Source organism: Coffea arabica, chromosome 11e, assembly GCF_036785885.1.
Source record: "Coffea arabica cultivar ET-39 chromosome 11e, Coffea Arabica ET-39 HiFi, whole genome shotgun sequence".
Lineage (NCBI taxonomy): Eukaryota > Viridiplantae > Streptophyta > Magnoliopsida > Gentianales > Rubiaceae > Coffea > Coffea arabica.
This window is the reverse complement of record NC_092331.1, coordinates 21,948,415-21,968,421: the sequence shown is the minus strand read 5'-3', so window position 1 is coordinate 21,968,421 and position 20,007 is coordinate 21,948,415. Positions and strand designations below refer to the sequence as shown.

At 38.5% G+C, this 20,007-nt stretch overlaps 1 non-coding gene across 1 annotated transcript; it reads left to right on the top strand.

Annotated features, from left to right (window-relative positions):
- Nucleotides 1–12,451: 12,451 nt before the first annotated feature.
- Nucleotides 12,452–12,558, top strand: LOC113719805 (small nucleolar RNA R71). Its single transcript, XR_003455047.1, has one exon. It is a non-coding gene; the product is annotated as a small nucleolar RNA R71 (small nucleolar RNA).
- Nucleotides 12,559–20,007: the final 7,449 nt, after the last annotated feature.

Sequence of the window (20,007 nt, the reverse complement as noted above, 5' to 3'; positions counted from 1 at the left end):
TCAACCTGTTCGTTTGAATCGGCATTTGTGGTGACGTGTTTAGAGTCCAATTTCTGTCCAAGTCAGGCCACAAATTGTGTTCTCTTGTTCTTGCGTGGAAAACAATTCTGTTGGTGTTCCTTCGATTTGTCTTCAGCTGTGCGGCTGCCCCATCTTTTGGTTTAGCCGTGAGGGCCCTTAGAGCTCCTAGGGTTTGCTTGAAAGAAAGAAAAAAAAAAGAGAAGTAGCGACTGTCGTACCTATCCCAAATTGGTAGTTGCATGAAATCTGATTGGCCTTCCTTAGTAGTGCATGCAGTCCGACTGGTTTTACTTTGTCATGCATGAAATCTGATTACTTGTTTTTGTCGGCCATACACAAATATTTCCCTTAGCTGAAGCTGTTTTGCATGAAAACTGATTGCTTGTTTTTTTTTTGTCGGCCATACACAAATTAAAAAGCGGCCAGCCAAGTCCCAAGCGAAGAACACTCTAGCTGACCATTATTTCACCTTGTTGCGTTAAAAAAAAACAAAAAAAAAAAGACAGCAAGCAACATAATTGTTTCGGCCAAGCCAAGTTCCAGAAAATTTTTTTTTTTTTTTTTTTTTGCCAACCAATTCAAGTGCTACATAGTGGTCCAAACTATAAAACAAAAGCCAAAAACAAACACAAAGTTCAAAAGTTTTGGTCCACTACTTCTTGAAATTCTTGACCACTTTGAGTCTTAGGAACTTGTTTCACTCTTCTTTTAAAAAGTCTATTGTATTCCCTTGCAGTAGTGAAAGGTTTTCTAGGTTTTGGAGTAAACTTCTTGGGAACATCTTGGGTAACCCATTGGGGGGGAGCCTGAGCAGGGATATTCAAACCGCCTTGATTTTCCATCACTAGTTGTTCTTGTTTGAGGGAGCCGAATTGTCAGGTGATTAAGATCAGTTTCTAGCCGCACTTGATTGTTGTTGTTGTGGGGAACAAGGTTCACGGCCTTGGGGTATTAATAGCCTAGGGCAGCCGTGAACTTTGATTGGGGTTGCCAAAACCAAATTGGTTTCCTAACCTTGAGGTTTCCTAATCATGTCCGCTTCCTAAAATCCAGACCTACTAAACAAGCCAGGCAGTTTGCATTTCTAAAAAAAAAAAAAAAAAAAAGCAGAGTATTTTTTTTTCTTTTCTTTTTTCTTTAGGTCGTGTCATTTTCTTCAATTCCTTTCCGCGTCTTAGTCTTCTTTGTTTCCTTTCATTTGAGTCGTGTCATTTCATTGTTCCTCGAGTCCATCATTCCATTATTCTCTATCCCATTGAGAATTGCCATATTCTTGTGCTCCAAAATTGGAAGTTGATTGTTTGCCTGGGAGGAGCTCTAATTTCTTCAAGGTAAGCTATCAAGAGGGCTTGAGAGCATTGGCGAGATTATTGGAGTGCTCTTTGAGTGACATACACGAGAGCTGAGCGAAACACGTAAGGGAGTGAGTGAGGACTGTTCTACTAATGTTTGTTGAGTTTTACAGGTAATAAAAGTATGAGACAAACAAATGCTCAACTGGAGCCTCACCATCTTGTGCCTAAAGGAGTAAATACTGTGGCATTGCGTGAGATAACTGAGCAAGTGGAAATCATTGAAGCTCAAAAAAATGATTGGTTTTATACGCGTTGCCACATCAAGGATACAGTTTGCAATTTAGCCATTGATAAGGGTTGTGAAGTTAACCTCGCAAGTACTGTCTTGGTTGAGAAATTGAATCTTCCAACCATTGATCATCTTCGACCTTACAAGTTGCAAAGTGCTAGTGGTGATATTTGGATTACTAAGCACACACTTGTTCCTTTCCGTATTGGCCCATACGTGGATGAGGTGTTGTGTGATGTAGTTCCCATTCAAGTGACATATGTGCTGTTGGGACAATGGTGGATGTTTAATCGTGAAGTCAAATATGATGGATATACTAATAAGTATTCCTTCACATTTAATTGCCGTCGTACCAGGCTTGTGTCGCTTAATTCTAAGCAACTTAGTATTGATCTAGCATACATGAAGAGTGAGCATGAGCGTTGTAGTATGAAGAAAGAGCTAGATGAGGGAATTGTGACTAAAGAGGTAAGATTCGAGGGAGTTGAAAAGGAGAAAGAGGTTGAGAATAATGAGGGGGAACAGTCAGCTACTGAGCATGAGAAAGAGATTAAAAATTCTAAGAGTAAGCTGATTGTGAGAAAGGATGTGAGATCATATGTTTTTTCTAACGATCTTAACTCTACTTTGTTTAGTGTTTCTACTTTTATGCAGGTTAAGCAAGGAAAAATTGAGTTGATCTTGGCTTGTTCTATGCCTAAATCCATTGGTGAATATCAAACTTTTCATAGAGTTTGCATCTTAAGTGTTGTCTCTCTTTGTCACCCATTGATGTTCAACTTCAACCATGACCCTGATTTGCTTGTTGGGAGGAATAATGAAGTTTCAAAGGGGGTTTCTACACTTGAAACTTGTTATAAACTTCCTTCTTATTTTCGTTAGTGATAATTCTTTCCTCATTGGTCCAAATTTTGATTCCTTACAACCTGATTTTATTCTTCAATTTGAAGGTTCAACGGCTGCCTATCTCGATCTTGCTCCATTTGTGCAAGATAGGCCATACCAACAACAACTTGCAATGAATTTTGTAACTTTGCACAATCATGTCCGAGACTTTTCTAACCTGATTGAGCATCACTATGAAGATCCTTATCTTGTGAATGTGAATGGTAAGCTGTCAAGTGATTTTATACCTACAAATGCTAATCGTGTGATTTATTGTGTAGGTCCAAATTCGACCATTCATGACACAATGCTGATTAGAGAGCTTTGGAGCAGTTGGAGGAAAGCCTTGAGTTTCCCATGGCGGATTGTGAGCATTTTCAAGCTGACCAAGAGACATGTGCACCGAATTACAATAATCATGACGTATGCAAGTCTCCTTCATTCTAAGAGAGCCAATATGTGGAGACTTGAGGTGTCATACTGCCAACTCTTGTAGTACCATTCATTTCCAAACACGATTTGAGGACAAATCTTTTTTCAAGAGGAGGGGAATGATACGAAATATGGGCCGCTTATGGGCCATGTTTTGGGCTGCAAGAGACTGAATCTTTTAGTAATAGTTAGTAGTTTATTTTCCGAATTTCTATTTTATTTGCTAGGAATAAATTCGGTACATGACCTCATGTTGAGTTGGATCTGATTTATAGAGTCTAGGCTCACTATTACTTAAGTTGGTTAATTAGCTTTTATTGGGTTATGTTGGGCCAGCTTAAAGCCTTCATTGGATCGATTATAAGCTGACCATTAGATAGTGGATTTGAGTAGTGGAATCGGGCCAAAGGCCTAGCCTAGCCGAGTTAGGGTTTTCAAGTCTCTTTAGGTTTTTCAAGTTGTATGGCTATATATAGCCAAAGCACGAGACCTTCATGGGAGTTTTTGGATGATTAATAAAATTACGTTGAGAGTTCTCTCAAAACTTCATTGAAGCACCTTGAATATCTTAGATTTGTATCTTAGGTATTCAATTGACTTATCAATCTAGGACCGCGCTAGATTGTGGCGTCTTCTACAAATACCGAGGTTCGTTGACCACGTGATCAACGGTTTAGGTGATCCGCTGCGTTAGTCGTCTTCAACGTGAGTCTCTACCTTCTAGATCCAATCCTTTCTGTACGGGTTGCATCATACGGTTGGTGCCGTTCGTATCACATCTTTTCCGTGTTTGAAACGCTTTTACTTGGGCTTTCGCATCCTCAATTCTTTGAGCCTTCTCAAGAGCCTCTGTAAAAGTATTAACTTGAACCGCCGCTAATGCCTCTTGGATTTCCAAATTTAGTCATTGTATAAATCGTCTTATTCTCCTTCGCTCCGTAACCACCAATTCAGAAGCGAATTTAGACAGTCTAGTAAATTTGATCTCATATTCGGCCACACTCAAGGTTCCCTGACACAACCCAATAAATTTGTCCTCTCTCCTTTCTTGGACCAAAGGTGGGAGATACTTTTCGTTAAATTCCCTTACTAAGTTCGCCTATGTCCATACCGTCTGTTCTCTTTCCCACTTGGCCTTAATTACATTCCACCACGCTCGGGCTGGTCCTTCGAATTGAAATACAGCAAAATTTACTTGTCTTTGCTCTGTGTAATTCAAAGCCGCGAAAATATTAATTATTGCCTCCAACCACTGTTCAGCTATATCCGGATCAGGCCCTCCTTGAAATTTCGGAGGCAGAAACTTTTGGAACCTCTCAAGAGCCCTATCCTCTCCTATCTCAGGATTTCGGGGTTGATTCACTAGCATTTGACCTTGTTGATCTACCAGTCGTGCTAGGATATTTGTCATTTGTTGCATCGCCGTCGCCATTTGATCTCCGGCCTCAACCCCCGGTCCATATTCTTGCTCGGCCACTGTTTCTCTTTCTTCTCTCGGTTCTTGAGCTTGCCTAGCCCCACGGCCACGACTAGCTCCACGTCCACGACTATGTCTCCCCTCCATTCCCTTTTCTCTCTTTTTGTTTTTCAAAAGGTGATTTAGTATGTAACAAAGTAAATTGACTAGAACGGCAAAATTTAACACACCAAATTCACAAAGAAACATATCAAGTAGACAAGATCAAATGCAACAAGTACTATACATGTGGATATTAACATGCCACAAGCCAAATACACACGGTAGCAATACAAAGACAAAACAAGAAGATAACACGACAAGCCGTTTCATACTTGGTTAAAATAGCCCCCGTCCGATCTCTCACTTCACTTTCTATTTGAACTAAACGTCCGTTGACCTCTTGCACTCATTCTAGTCAAACAAAGCCTGTTAATGTCCCCAAACTGCAAGTCTTAAGCACTTAGTACCGCTTCAACTCTGGAGTACTCGGGCACGAGAATCCGAAATAAGATAATTCACATCTCGAGCTGGCCAGTCCCAAGAGTAAACTATCCACAATCGAGATTCCTACCTGACGTACCTATCAATTGTCCTCAAATACTGGGAGAAAGATTTAAGGCCTATAACAATTCATGATTCCATAGCTTAAGCTCAACGAGCACTTAATCCTTCATACTCATTCACCACTTAGCCCAAGCTCACTCCGCGCAGAGACCACGCGAAGTAGGCTCTGATACCACCTGTGACGACCCCACCACCCCTTAAGGCGTACCAAAGGGTTTGACGGACCGCCTGCCCAACTCTCGGCAGGACTCACTCACTCGTATCACGTGCATACATCCATAGACAATAAATAACATTGCAATTCAAACTTATAATTTACATTGATGCACAATCAAGATACAAAGCCTCTATATACCCAAACTGGTTCAAAGTATATACAATCCAAGTACAAATCATCCTAATCGAGTGATAGCGCGAGTACAAGTCAAAAGTCAAAAACGTCTAGTCTATGCTAGTCTGGACAAATCTCACGCCTCGCTCGTACGCCTGTAAGGAAAATAAAACTAATGGAATGAGCTAAAAGCCCAGTGAGGTTCTAGACACATAAACAAACAATGAGTTCAATACATTAACCATAAATAGCAAGTAATTCCAGAAACATGACAATATAAAGCAATAATAACATTCATTAAAAGGATACGTGCTTACATGGAGCCATTCATTCATTCTCCTTTCATTTCCTTATTCCTCCATTCGTTTGAAAATGCATTTTGATAAGTAAAACCCTTCATTTACATTACATTTGTTCATTCATTTCATTTCACCCCCTCCTGGACGTTGGCCAGACTCCACCAGACTACACGGTAATACTCGAGTATACCAATCGTTCACCCAGGGTCACCAAATCGCCTGACCGAGTCCGCTTCTGGCTCGAGTCGACCGGCAACGAAGGGCAAGGGCCCAGTTCAGCCAAACGGCTTACATTCATGCACAACTAGCATTTAATTATTTAATCATTGAAAATTTCACATTCATTTAGATCGAGTGCGATAAAGTACACACTCGCCTAGAAAACTCATTTTAAGCAATCATTGAAAACATTTAACATGTTATCATTCGTTCATAACAAGTCATATAATCAAGAACAAGCCACATAGTCAATGAAACTATAACCAACAAGGAACACTCACCTATTTACGCAAAATAACGTCCAAAGTAACCTTTCGTGTGAGAACCCGTAACTTTTCCATTTTCTAGGTTTTATTATTTTTCTAGATTTTCTTATCTTCAATGGCTTGTTTTCTGCACTTTCTGTATCCGGAAATTTTTCTAGATAATTTTTATGAGTAAATATAGTTTTTAGATGATTTTTCTAGTATCGAATAGTTTTTGAGAAATTAAGAGCGTATACCGGACGTGGGACCCACTAGTGCGAAAAGTTCAGAAAAATTCGGCCAACTAGGTTAAGTTTCGGATACTGGGTTTAATTTACCGGGTGTTAATAGATAATTAGAGGAAGCTATTTGGATTGATGTGAGAGGGAACAAAGGGATAGACTTGCATTAAATAAGTGACAAGTGTCACCATTTGATTGGAGGAACTTGTAAGACCACTATTCATTTTCTTACCATTGACCAAATAAATCAAAAATTCATCAAAAATTCCTCATTTTTGTCTTCCTCTTGGCCGAACCTCTTCCTACAAGAAAATAAAGAAAAGCTTCCAAGTTTCTTGCTCCAATCTTGCCCAATCTCACAAACTAACCGTTTCATCTTGAATTCCTTCCATAAAACCTCTTTAATTAGTGTTAGTGAGTTGATTTGTGGAGTTATTTGGAAAGCTAAGAAGACCTATTGTTCTCTCTCTCTTGTTTCTAAGGTGAGTTGTGAATAACCACCCTCCTCCCTTAATTGATGCTTAAATCCTGATTAGTGGTAGTATGAGATGCAATATTATGGATTATTTCTTGATTTGTGGTTGAAGTGATGAAGTTTTATTATTTTTGGAGATTTTTCTGTTTTAATATAAGCATGGTTGTGTGGCTATCTATGATGATTGGAAATGGTACATAATGATTCTAGAAGGTGAAAAAAGTGGAAATGGTATATAATGATTTTTCTGTTTTGGAAGAAATTTCAGAAAATTAGGTTTTGTGAAGGAACATTCTGCCCGAATTTTTAGCTCCTAGTTATAGGCCGAATTGGCCTTGTCTTAAAACATAAAAGTTGTAGGAAATGACATTTTAGAGGTGCCTACAAAATTTCAGGTCAATCGGAGTAACGTAGAGCAAGAAAAGTCGAAATTACTATTGCTGTTCTGGTTTTACCCGAATGTAAGAATTGCTCCTGTAATTGGTTGTTTTGGCTGGAATTGCTTCCGAATTGGTTGTTGAGGCCTTTTGATGAAATTTATCCCTGTTTCTTAGCTTTCAGCTGGTTTTGGAATTTATGGATTTGGACTTGGAGAGCCTGAGTTATGATGTTTCCGCTAGAATGCATTCTGTGAATCTGTTTTCGTGATTCTGGTATGGTATCTTGCATTTTTGACCTGGTTACACTCGAAACTGGGTTGAGTGACCTTCTATAATGTTGTATCCCTATCTCTTAGCTTCGAAACAGTGGGTCTTGTACCTTCATCCGATAATCGTAGTGCCTTGGCACCATTACCGTAAAATGAGGACAAAAACTGTTTTTTCAGGGCTAAAGCTAAATCATTTCCGGATTTTTCTGGTTTCCTCTATTGTTTGTGTATGCTTAGGGAACCTTGTTTTGGTAGTATGCAGAATTGGTTTATGACTTGTAATCGAGTCTTATTGTGTTTATTTGAATAGTTTAGGGCTTGACTTTCATATCCGGTCATTTCCTAACTAAATTTTGTACTTGAATGCCATTAAGCCTAGTGAATGGCTTTTGGGAATGAGATTATTTTTGTACGAGATGTTGGGACTGATTTGAGGAAATAATGAAGCCATGATGGCTGGAAATTAGGTAAACACAAGGGATATGCTGCCGAAATTTTACTTGAAGGCTAGTTGGATTTACTTGTGATTTGAGCGAAGGACTTTTGGGTTGTTTGAGCCTAGGTCTTCATTTTACCTTTTCGTTTCCAAAAATTCATGTTTTGCACCCTTGCTTTAATCATTATTTGGCGAGGCATACGACTGGTAGTCGAGCCTCACATGTGCATTCTGTATACTCGATTTTGAAAGTGGAACCTTCAATTGTTTTCTTTGGATTATCTTAGGGTTTCTTGGTGATTAAAGCTCTCTTTTGGGAGGTATCTGTACTGACCCCGGTGAGTGTTCCACTACCTGCTACCCGTTATGTGAAATATCTGAATATCTGAATACTTGATTTATGACTGTTGGAGCCAAATACTGTTTTGATAAAAGGGAGGCGAGGGTGTACTTTATCACACTCGTTCTCTCGTCTGTTCATATGCCAATTTTAAACGCGTATCTGAATCTGCTATCTGTATCTGTTATCTGTATCTGTATCTGTATCTGTTATCTGTATCTGGATCTGTATCTGTTCTGATTTCGTTTGGAAGCTTGTGTCCAACGACCTTTCTGTGACCTCTGAACTCAACACCTGTGGCCAGTTACTCGAGTCGGGCCGGCAAGGGCCTGGCCGATTAGATAACGAACCACGGTAGTCTGTTTTGGGATCTTTGGGTATTGAGACCCTTGATTCCGGGTATACTCGAGTATTACCATTTCTGATCTGATTGGATTTCGGGCCCGGTGGGGTATGTGAGGTGGAAGGAATCGAAGAAAGTGGAGTCTACGGTATTGGTTACTCCTTTAGCGTTGACGGAGTGTCAACTATTATTTCGATCAAGCTTCGATGATGCTAATGGGAATTTGGCTCCTGAGAGCCACCTGTATCCTTCTGATTTGAATCATTGGTTCATTTACTTTACATCTGGCATGTGTACCTGATTTGTTAAATGTGAAATGCCATGATTTTACTGCTATATGTCTGGTACCTCATTGAGCGCAAGCTCACCCCTTTCTGTTCCTTTTTGTTTTCCTTACAGGAAAATAAATACTTTTGGACTGGATTTGACAATTGGCTGCCAAATTGAGCTAGTTGAACATATCTTTTGTATAGTTCATGTATTGAAATCCTAAATGTACTTTTGGGACCGTTTTCCTTTTGATTTGGCAAACCAGACATGTATCCACTTTTGAATACTTTTGTATGCCACTTTGGCTTGTAAATGCTAAGTTTCAAGATGTGAATGTTTGCTTGATATTTGGTTGGGTTCCGACGGGTCGGTTACTATTCATAGCCGACTTCGGTTTCATTTTTTTTTATTTTAACATTTTGATTTGTTTACCCGCGTTGGTAAGCTCCGGAATGTATTAGCTCGTTCTATACCGAACCGTTAGTCCTGGCGAGAGCTGGGCAGGCAGTTCGCTAACCCCTTTGGTTCGCCTTAGGGGAAGGTGGGGCTGTCACATTTCGGATAACACCCTCAATCACCAAGGAACCCTAATATAATCAAAAGAACACATTATGCTTCAACCATCAAAGATTTAAGTGATTCAAAGAAAATTCAAATACGTACTAGTACAAAGTATAAATATGGTTTTGGTAGTGAAAAGAGTACATTTAAACCAAAGGACATAAGTAAAATATTTGTAAAACTTATGTTTACTTGTAAAACTTTAAAATCGCTATTTGAGTTGAAGTGGCAAAGAAAACGTAAATACCCTAGATGGTTCACGTGGTATTCGCTCTCAAGTCGCAAGTATATCGACCTAGTTCTCGAGCGTAAATTTGGGCAGCACGCCCTTTGTATTTACCTATTTTCCAGCCATTCATGACTTCATTCTTTTCCTCAATCAATCCCAAAGTCATACACAAAATCATCTCATTTCAATAGCCCTTCCATAGGCTCCAAGTCATACAAGTACAAAATCAAGCTAGAAGCATGTGCGGAAATGAAGGTTGAGTCAAGAAACAAAAGACAGATTTGATGTTGTGTTGCGTAACGGACACAACCGAGGCTACGCTTATCAGATTGAGGTGAAATTTATACCGTTTCGAAGATAAGACAGAGGGCTACAAATTTTATGAAGACCACTCAGTCCAGTTTGCAATGTATCTTGGTAAAAATTTCAAATTACTGAACCAGAATCGTACAAACAGGTCAGTTAACCGCGCTATGTTTAAACGACAATAACTCATGCTACCAAAGTCCAATAGAGGTGATTCCAGGGGCGTTGGAAAGCTAAGACATAGCACTACAACTTCTATGTTTTGGCCAAATACTAATTCAGTACATATCATGGTGGAAAAGACAAGACCAGATTGGTGAAATATTCAAAACTGATCATTGGATTCACCTAGGGCTGTCAGGGTATTTCGGACTTTTCACAGGCTACGTTGCTCCGATTGAGCTGAAATTTTGCATAAAACTATAAAACATCATTCTATACAACTTTTATGTTTTATGCTAAGCCTAATTCGGCCTCTAACATGGTGAATTGAAACCGGGCAGAACAGGGTACATACTAACTTCAATTCTGGAAATTTGCTACAATCAAGATATAAATCTCATTTTTAGCTTGAAACCATCACTACCACCTCTTATACCAACATATATACATCATACACCATCCATACAACAAGTATGAGGAGGGTATCATTCAAACCCTAACTCAATTGCATCATTCCAATCATCCAAAATCACTTGATATAAGCATTATTATAACCACAAATACGAGCTACTAAGCAACTCCAACATGATTAAAGGACAAAGAAATGTGTGGGCAGCCATATTACCTCAAAACAAAGCTTGCTAGAGTTATCCTCCACTTCCCCTTGAAATTTTTGGTTCCTTAAACATCCCAAACTCCCAAACTAGTGATTAATCAGTTTAGTTTTTCTTGTTTTCACTCAAAATGGTTCAACTCAAGATGGATTGAAGTTGTTTCTCTTGCTCTCTCTCTCTCCCTTAAGCTCGGCCAAATCAGGGAAAAATAGTGAAGAAATGGAGCCAATGTGAAGATAAGAAGCAAAGAAAATTGGCTTGGTCAAAGGTCTTGGATTGGTGCCACTTGTCACCACCAATTCCATCTCAAATTATTTTCTTTTCTCTTGTTTTTGAGTCAATAATTTCGGCTGCCATAAGGGATATTTTGGGGCTGATATTAATCACTTAATAGCAAGGAGATTAAGGTAATAAAGTAGTGCTCAAGTGGTGCACTCACTCGGTAACAAATGGTACCCGTCGGTTCAACCCGTTTTTCTTAAATCGTGTATACTAGGGTTTTATCTTATAGTTCACTAACTTATTATTATCACTTCTAATCACACACTTAATATCATCTAAAACTCACCCTTAATCACCACATTTATCGCACTAGCGGGTCCCACATCGATAATGCGTTTCAAATTTAACGTACACTAACTCATACTAGGAAAATGAATTTAAAACTATACTTGCTTGTAAAAATGCATAGAAATTTTAATATTTCCAAGGAATGTATAAAATGTAGGCAAAGAAATAAAATAATGCTGAGAAAATATGAAAATTTTTGGGTTCTCACAATCGGCAAAAGGAATGTTAATGTGCAATTGTTTGAAACTTTTAACAAATTTTTCAAAATCTTTATCAAACTTATTCTGCTTGAGTCTTTGTGAAAATGGAACCGCAGGAGGTATCGGAATGGTAGCGGAAAATGATGGTTGATTTTCTCTTGAATTCTCCCGACTATTTTCTTTAACAATCTCCTCTTGGTTCCTTCTCTTTTCTGCATGTTTTTTACTCTCATCTTTCTCCCTTCACTCACTGGAGGATCCTCTAATTGTTTACCACTACAAAGAGTCATGGCCTTAACATACTCCTTAGGATTAACCTCCGTTTTGCTAGGTAATTCTCCTTGATTTTCAAAGAACTAATAATTTGACCAATTTGGACCTCTACATTCCTTTACATTGTAGTAAGTTGGTCGAATCTTCCTTCTACTCACTCAAATCTGTCCGAAGTAACCTTAGCGAGTTTTTTCACCGCAATCTCCCAACTTGATTTAGTTTCAACTTGTGATTGCCTTGGTTGGAATCCCGGTGGATTGGCTGGTCTTGGTTGATTGCTTTGGTCTTTCCATCCAAAATTTGGATGATTTCTCCACCCCGGATTATAAGTGTTTGAGTAGGGATTATTTTGAGCATTACGATTGTAATTATTGACGAACTGTACCTGCTCAGAATCAACACATTCATTAGCATCATGTTCATCTCTACATATAGAGCAACAAACTACATGTGCATTTGATGAACTTGGGCCAACTCCACCTTGTCTACTTAGCAACTTCATCACATTATTCATTTAAGCACTCAACATATTGAGAGTGTCCATTTCTATCATAACTGCGTGACATCTTGTATTACCTCTGTCATTGGCCCATTAGTAGTTATTTGCGGCCATTTCTTCTATCAAATTCTGAGTTTCTTGGGGTGATTTACCCATTAAGGCTCCACTTGCAGCTGTATCAATCATAGTTTTAGTAGAAAAAGATAAACTATTATAGAAGGTTTGTATGATTAACCATCAGGTAATCCATGATATGGACACTTCCGAACCAAATCTCTAAATCTTTCTTATGCCTCATATAATGATTCACCTTCTAATTGGCTAAAACTAGTGATATCCATTCTTAGCTTAGCAGTCTTACCTGCTGGAAAATACTTATTCAAGAATGCTCTTGATAAATCATCCCATGTGGTGAAAGTGTTAGGAGCATGAGAGTGTAGCCAAAGTTTAACCTTATCTCTCAATGAAAATAGGAACAATCTTAACCTTATAGCGTCATGACTAAGTCCATTCATTTTAATTGTATCACATATTTCCAAGAATGTAGCTAAGTGTGAGTTAGGATCTTCTACTGCATTACCTCCAAATTGAGATTGTTGAACTATTTGGATAAGTGACGGTTTAATTTCAAAATTGTTAGCATTTACCATAGGCCTTGCTATACTTGTTTAGGATCCTTGTACCCCCGGTAGAGTAAAATCTCATAGAGCTCGCCTATTTGCTTCATTTTCTGCCATCTTTTCTTCAAATGGTAGCTCTATTAAGATTTTCTCTATCGGTTGCCAAATCTCTTGTTCTTCTTGCTGTGGTGTATGCCTCCTTTGTCTACGTAGTGTCCTCTCAATTTCTGGATCAAAAGGTGCAACTTCCCGAAATATCCGGTGCAAAAATTATGCAGCTTCAGTTATCAAAAATTGATTAAAATATAGAATTAACTATAAACAGCTTAACTAATAAAAATAAAGCTGTCTAAATTAATAGAAATTATTAGGCCCTAATATTGCTGCTCCCCGGCAATGGCACCAAAAACTTGACAGGTTTTTTATATAAGTGCAAGTTTAATTCCAATTTATACCCGTTGACTGCAAGTATACAGGCCAAACTAGTAGTTTAGGGCATTAATCGGGTCGATCCCACGAGGAGCAATGTACACAAGTACTGGATCCTTATTTTCTCTATTATTTAGACTTACAATGAATTTGAGCAGAAAAAATTATATTGCTACTGGATACAAATCGGATTTACTAAATGCAAGATACAAATGGAGAAATTTCACTAAAGATTGAATCTAGGGATGTCGATTCCACTTATGACACAAAAGATCCAAATGAATGAATTTAACACTTGTTACCACTCTTGTTTAACCAGGGGTTCATTTCCAAAAATACCAAAATCTCCTTCTCATGATAATGGTAATTTGGTAATAGCAAGGAGATTAAGGTAATTAGAGGTTTAGTGCACTAGTGAAACAAACGCGAGAGGAATCGAGCACAAAAAGCGCGCGAGTGCGCGCGGTAGTAGAGTTGACTTTTGCACAAATGGGCCACACACTTGAAGCTTCTCTTGGAAGCTAAAATCTGATCACTCTCTTCTCTCTCCTCTCACCATTTCAGCCGGCCATCTCTTTCTCTCAAACCACCATTGCTCTCTCAATTTTTACTTCACAAAACCTCACCAAATCTTCACTCAAATCCTACCAAAATTTCACCACACTTAGCTTAACACTTGAGGAATATTTTGAGCTGCAAAAGGGAGCTGAAAAGCCACGGTTTTCTGGAGCAAAGAGTGACTGAAATTCTGCTCTTGAACCTCCAGCCAAGTGAGTGATGATCCAACCTTAGAAACTTGTCATTTGGAGGTTATCTTACCTAGTTAAGTTCATTTATGCCATTGGGTAGCTTGTTTATGGTGTAAAATGAAATGGGTGGGCTCTATAAACTCCCACCTTTGTCTTGGGGACTGATCTCATGCTTGATGATGGATTTAATGTTGGTTTAGTGCTCAAAATGGTAGATTAATGGTGTATAACTAGTAGAAACTTCAAGGAGTGCATGGAGTAAAAAGTTCCGATTTTACCCCTGCTTTGATCGTACCCTTTTCTGCAGAATTTTGAGGGTTTAATGGCTTGTATATGATGTTTATATGATGTATAGATGGTATACAAAATTTCATTGAAAAATATTGAGGTTTGGTTGGTCAAATGAATTATTTTCGTGAAGCTAGTGGACCTGGGAACTGTTCCCGTAATGCTCAGACAGTTTGCTTGTTTCGTTCATAACTCTGTACTCCGATGTCGAATTTGAGTGCCGTCGGTGGCATTTGAAACTAGACATTCCCATATTTCCATTGGTACCAAATGTACATTCTGGTTCCACTTGAGTGAGCCACACCATTCGTTTGAAAATCACTGCCCTGTTTCGTTGCTCTCCAGCAGACAGGACAGAAATTACATCTTGATGCTAAAAAACGAGCTGTTTGTGGATAGAATTTGAAAATGGTTTCTTCTGAGAAAATTCATCTTTATGAGAGAGCTTTCCAATTCCATCAACCACATCCAATTCCAAGTTGAATTGAGTGAGTTGTGGCCAAAGTTTGAAACTGCTACAGTGATAGAATTTTCCACTTGGACAGATTTGTAACTAACAATGATTTGGCACTTGTTTTCCGAAGCTTCTTGGTATAAATCACCTATCAAATGCACCTTGGACATATTTTAGACATTTCTTACTGGAATGGACCATGTTTGAAATGTGCCCTGGCCAAACGTTTGAAAAACGGCAAAACGGAAGTTCAAAGGCAACTTAGCCTTAGAATTTCTTGTGGCTTCATTAACTGACTTCCCGTACATATTTTTCTATGAAATTTGGTAGAGGAATAACCCTTATATGGTCGTATGTACATATCAAATTTGGTGCTATTACGAGGTTGTTTTGATGTTCAATCAAACTTCCAAAGTTCATGATTTAAGTTTGAAAACCCTTGTTTAACAAGGAAATTTTGGTAACTTTGGGTCACCATATCTTGGTGCTCGAAACTCCGTTTCTCGTTCCGCTTGTTTTGTTATACTCTTGGATTACAACACTAAATGATTTCCAAATTTCAAAGGTTAGTTCAAAACAAGGGAATTTTTCCGAATTTCCAAATTTGGCCAAAAACCAACTTAAATCTGTCTTGGTAATTCAAGTTACCAACTTTGAGCCAAAATTTGAGTGCCTTTCACTTACATTCGTGGAAAAGTGTCTTCTAAGAACTTTTAGTACTTTCAAAGAGGTTTCCAATGGTACCAAGTTTTCCAATTTTTGATATGCAGAATGTGAGATACGATTTTTCAAAGTATCGTATCAAACCTGAAAATTTTTCGAATTTCCAAGGGAAGGGAGTTTTCAAATACTCCTTATTCCTTCGATATTACTCGAACATTTTATGCTTGATTTTCAAAATGAAAACTCGATTGCTCATGTACTTTAAGAAACTCCTTTTGAACCTTGATTTACGAGTAATTGAGGTTCATTTTCATAAGATTTCCTTAGATTGCTCTAGCGTACAATCTTCCTCGATAATTAGAGATTTGAAGTGATTTTGAGTGATAGTTGATTATTGTTTGCTCAGGCACTCGAGTGGACCTTCAAGAGGATCTCGGAGCGGACACCTAAAACGTTTGTTTGAGAACTACTCGCTTGTTTTGACTAGGTGAGTGTTCCATATAGGGATACGTCATTGAATAAGTCTAGGACATGCTTATTTCATGATTATTAAGTGTTAAGTATTATGTGTTAAGTATTTACCATACTCATGCCTATTTAAGGAATGTATACTTGCATTGCATATCTACATGAATTGGTTAAATGATTAACCATATCAAATGACCATATGAACTCGATACATGCTTAACTTGCAAGATTGCTTGCTTAGCCTACTCGGTTTTGAAAAATGGAGTCGAGTGTGTGCTTTATCGCACTCGTTCTCTTTTGAGATGAATAACTCATGCTTGGAAATGCTCAAATAACATGACTTGGTATGCTATGGTTGCATACGCCATTGGAGTGAATCTCCTCGACTCTCACATGGTAAAAATGGGATAACGGCCAATGATGGCCTATTAATATGAAATGCCTGTCAATTAACCGTCACTACTGTCGCGCCCCACTTTTTGAAGGTGTGAAAGTAGTGTGTGGGATATGTATGTGAACGTGTGTGAAAATGAAAATAAAAGGCCGTGGGACTTGAAAATGCGACGATTTGGCCAAACAAAGTTCAAAAAGGGTTTTTTGCATGGAAAATGGAGTCGCCACTTGGTATAGAGTTAGGGTGTACCAAGTCACCCAAAAATGAATTTTTTTAAAAGCAAAGTAAACAAACCCCTTTTTGAGAACTTTTAGATCTACGTAACCAAAGAAAGGGATCGGGGGTCACATTTGATAAGGGAGAAGGCAAAGGCAAAGCCTAAGGCACTCCCTTACCCTAGCAAAAGCTAGTTGCGCGATTTAACCCCACGTTTCCTAATTCTTCTACCCAAAATATGCGTTGCATGTTGGATATGACTAATGGATATGAAAAAGAAATGCAATCATAAATCTAAAATGTCTCTTACGAGGCTTTTTGGTCCCAACCACATGAGTTGTAGTGGCCAATAAGGAAAGTCCTCATAGAGGTCGCGAATGATGCAAATGAAGACTCAAATATGAGTGCAAGTGTGAAAATGTAAGAAAACGTGCATGTGTACGAATGTAAGGCAAGTGCATGTGTGCAAATTGGGAAAACAAAGGTGTTTGTGTGCAAATGGATGAAAATATGATAGTAGATACATATAAGTGCAATTGGGTGCAATTTGTGAGGTAGAAAAACAAGTGACAAGAAGAAAAATGTGTGAACATGGCATTTGTATTGAGAAGGATATAAGTAGTGAGAAAATGTGGGTAAGAGGGTGAGGGAGTGACATGATGAGAATGAAAGTGTATGAACCTATAGGAATGCATCAAGTCGGGTACGGGAATGACTCCTAACTTCATGACTTTAATTTTCCCTTTGATTAGAAGGGAGAACTAGCGTGCTAAGGCTATTTTGTAGCCACACTCGCTCGTTTCCCTTACCGAAAGGGGACTCTCAGGCAAATGTACCCTATAACTAGCATGAAGATGCAAAAGCCTAAAATGAAGGGGAAAGGATTGGAGGAGCATGTCAAATGCTAGAAAACTAAGAAAAATGCATGAAATGTAGTGAAACATGCAAGTATGAACTAGCGAGGGAAATCCCTAAGGGTCTAGCGTTGGACTAGCCCATATCTATGAATTCCTACTAGCGTTGGACTAGTGGAAAACGGGACAATGAGCCACAACTAGCGTTGGACTAGTGTGGTGACGTGCATTCATCCATCACATTCATCTATGACTATAGAAAGCAAGTAGACATGCCAATCACCTATAAACACGTAGCACATAACACTTAGCATGCTCGACTAAATGCAAGAGCCTAATAAAGCAAATTAACACGTAGCAACGAAAGCAAGCAATCAATCTAATGAACCTATTACATTTGCTGACTAAAACAAAAGGGGAAGGGGAAAAATGGACAAAAATGCTCTCCAAGCCCTATCTATTACAAGCCAAGAGGTGTACACATACCCCATAAAAGAATAACTTAATAAAAGCAATAGTAAATGAAATAAATGAAATGAATTAAGGAAAGGCAAGGAAAGCAAAGTAGACATGCAATTCTCACTTAGCACGTTGGATCACATAGGGGAGAGACAAAAAAGATAAAAGAAGTTATACCTCCCTTGAAATGGAGGTCTAACGGGGTGAAGTTACTTATTTATCCTCCAAACTAATAAAAGGGTCAAGGCATCACTTTAATCAAGAAATAATCCCATGAAAAAAACAAATAAGCATGAAATGGAATCAATCCAAGGCGTTCAAGGAGAAGGTGACCAACCCATGTAAAAATTAAAACAAGTAATGGCTCGTTCGCGAAAGCTAAAGGAATTGGAAGGGCCAATTTGATTGATTTTTTAATTATTGGGGCCATAGTAACATTAGATAGAAGCCAAGGGGTTAAAGTGCAAGTTTTGGGAATTTTTTCATGCAAACCATGCAAGCTACGAAGGAATTTTTGTTTCTGCAACTAACATTTCTTCTGCAATTCTAAACTAGCTGCACTTTCTCATAACTTGCGACTCTAACAAGCAAAGCCATCCAAATCCTCTAACATAACTTTGCCAAAACATCAACTCAGTCAACTAGTGTTTGTTGAACAGAAATTCTGGAGCAAAATGTGCAAAGAAAGAAAAAAAACAACGAGAGGATGGGGGGAAACATTTCTGCCATGGTGGACCGGCCATGCTTGTTGCAGTTTTTCATTCCAACCAAAACACATCGATGTGAAACGACTCAAACCAAAACAAACACAAATGTAATGACCTCAAAACCATGTTGTTAACATCAACCAAATGTCATTGTTTAACCCCGGGAATCAAACAGGGAATTGGGTACGAAATCAGCAAAAGAAAATGAACTTGGAGCATTGAAGGTTTCGGCCAACCAAAGCTTTCTTCGCTTCTACCATTTTTGCAGCTTATTAACAACCCAGAAAGATGGTCAAAGTTATAACTAAATCCGAGCCTCATCAATCTCTCTACAACTATCATTGACATAAGATTGAATATGCAAACAAAGTTGAGGAAAACCAGCTTTAGGAGTTGTTACGGGACCAGGGAAAACAGCAAAACATGAGAACGAAATGCAGCTTTCTTTCATTTCCTGTGTTTTTTTTTTTAATACAAGCATGTAAGTTCCTCTTCACTAAACACAAAATAAAAAAAACTGAACCGGTCATCAAACTTTGAACTTAAACAATGAAATCACATAAATTCCATCATCCAAACATGCAAACTTTTCAAGAATTTTCTGCAATTTTCTGGGTTTCATTATGAGCAGGGAGACAATAAAACAAGTTCCTCAAATCCCAACCAAGGTCCAGCAATGCAAAGGCAGATGGACATCTACTAACTTCAAACCTAAAGCTTCAAGAAAACAGCTTAAGACCCAAATCATAAGAACAAGCAAGATACTAGGAACAACACTTGCAACCCACGGACCGCACTCAGTTAGTTTCACCAGGGAAAGAAAGCACGAAAGCTAACAGCTTTTTGGTTTTTAAGTTTGCAACAAGAAGATTCTCAACACAGCTTTGATAACAAGCATGCTCATGGTATCCCCAGTCAAACGACAAACAAAAACAAGAACGTCAAACAGGTCACAACTTCATAAACCAAAGAAAGAAAAACTTTAGCAACAAATCGAGAGTTTGGGCTTGTTGCAACAACCTTGCTTATCATAATGGGTCTAGGGACAAAGGCAGGAGGCAACACTCATACGAAAAAACATCAAAGTTAGCCACAACCAATAAATACATGAACCAGTGACGATTACAATGAACGAACGTACGAGAAAAGATTTCTGTTTCTGATGAAAATAGTGATGGTATCAAAAAGAACCAGAGAAAGCTTCTAACTTCACCATCAAACATCCCAAGTAAGTGAAAGAAACAGAGAAAGGAAGCGTCTTTACAAGTAAAAAATGAAAGGGAAGATGTGATTTGACCTTGATGTGTAGTACGCTCCAGCAGATGAACGGGACGTATACCTTCGCTTGAGCAGACCCAGGGAGCAATGAAAAACCTCGATCTTCCTTCTTTCCCGCCTTATGGTTCTTCCTTTTTCCATATTTCTCCCGCAGGCTCCCTTCTTGCTGCTTTGTTCTTTTTTCTAATTTCCTTCCCTCAATCAGCCGTCAATGAGCCCC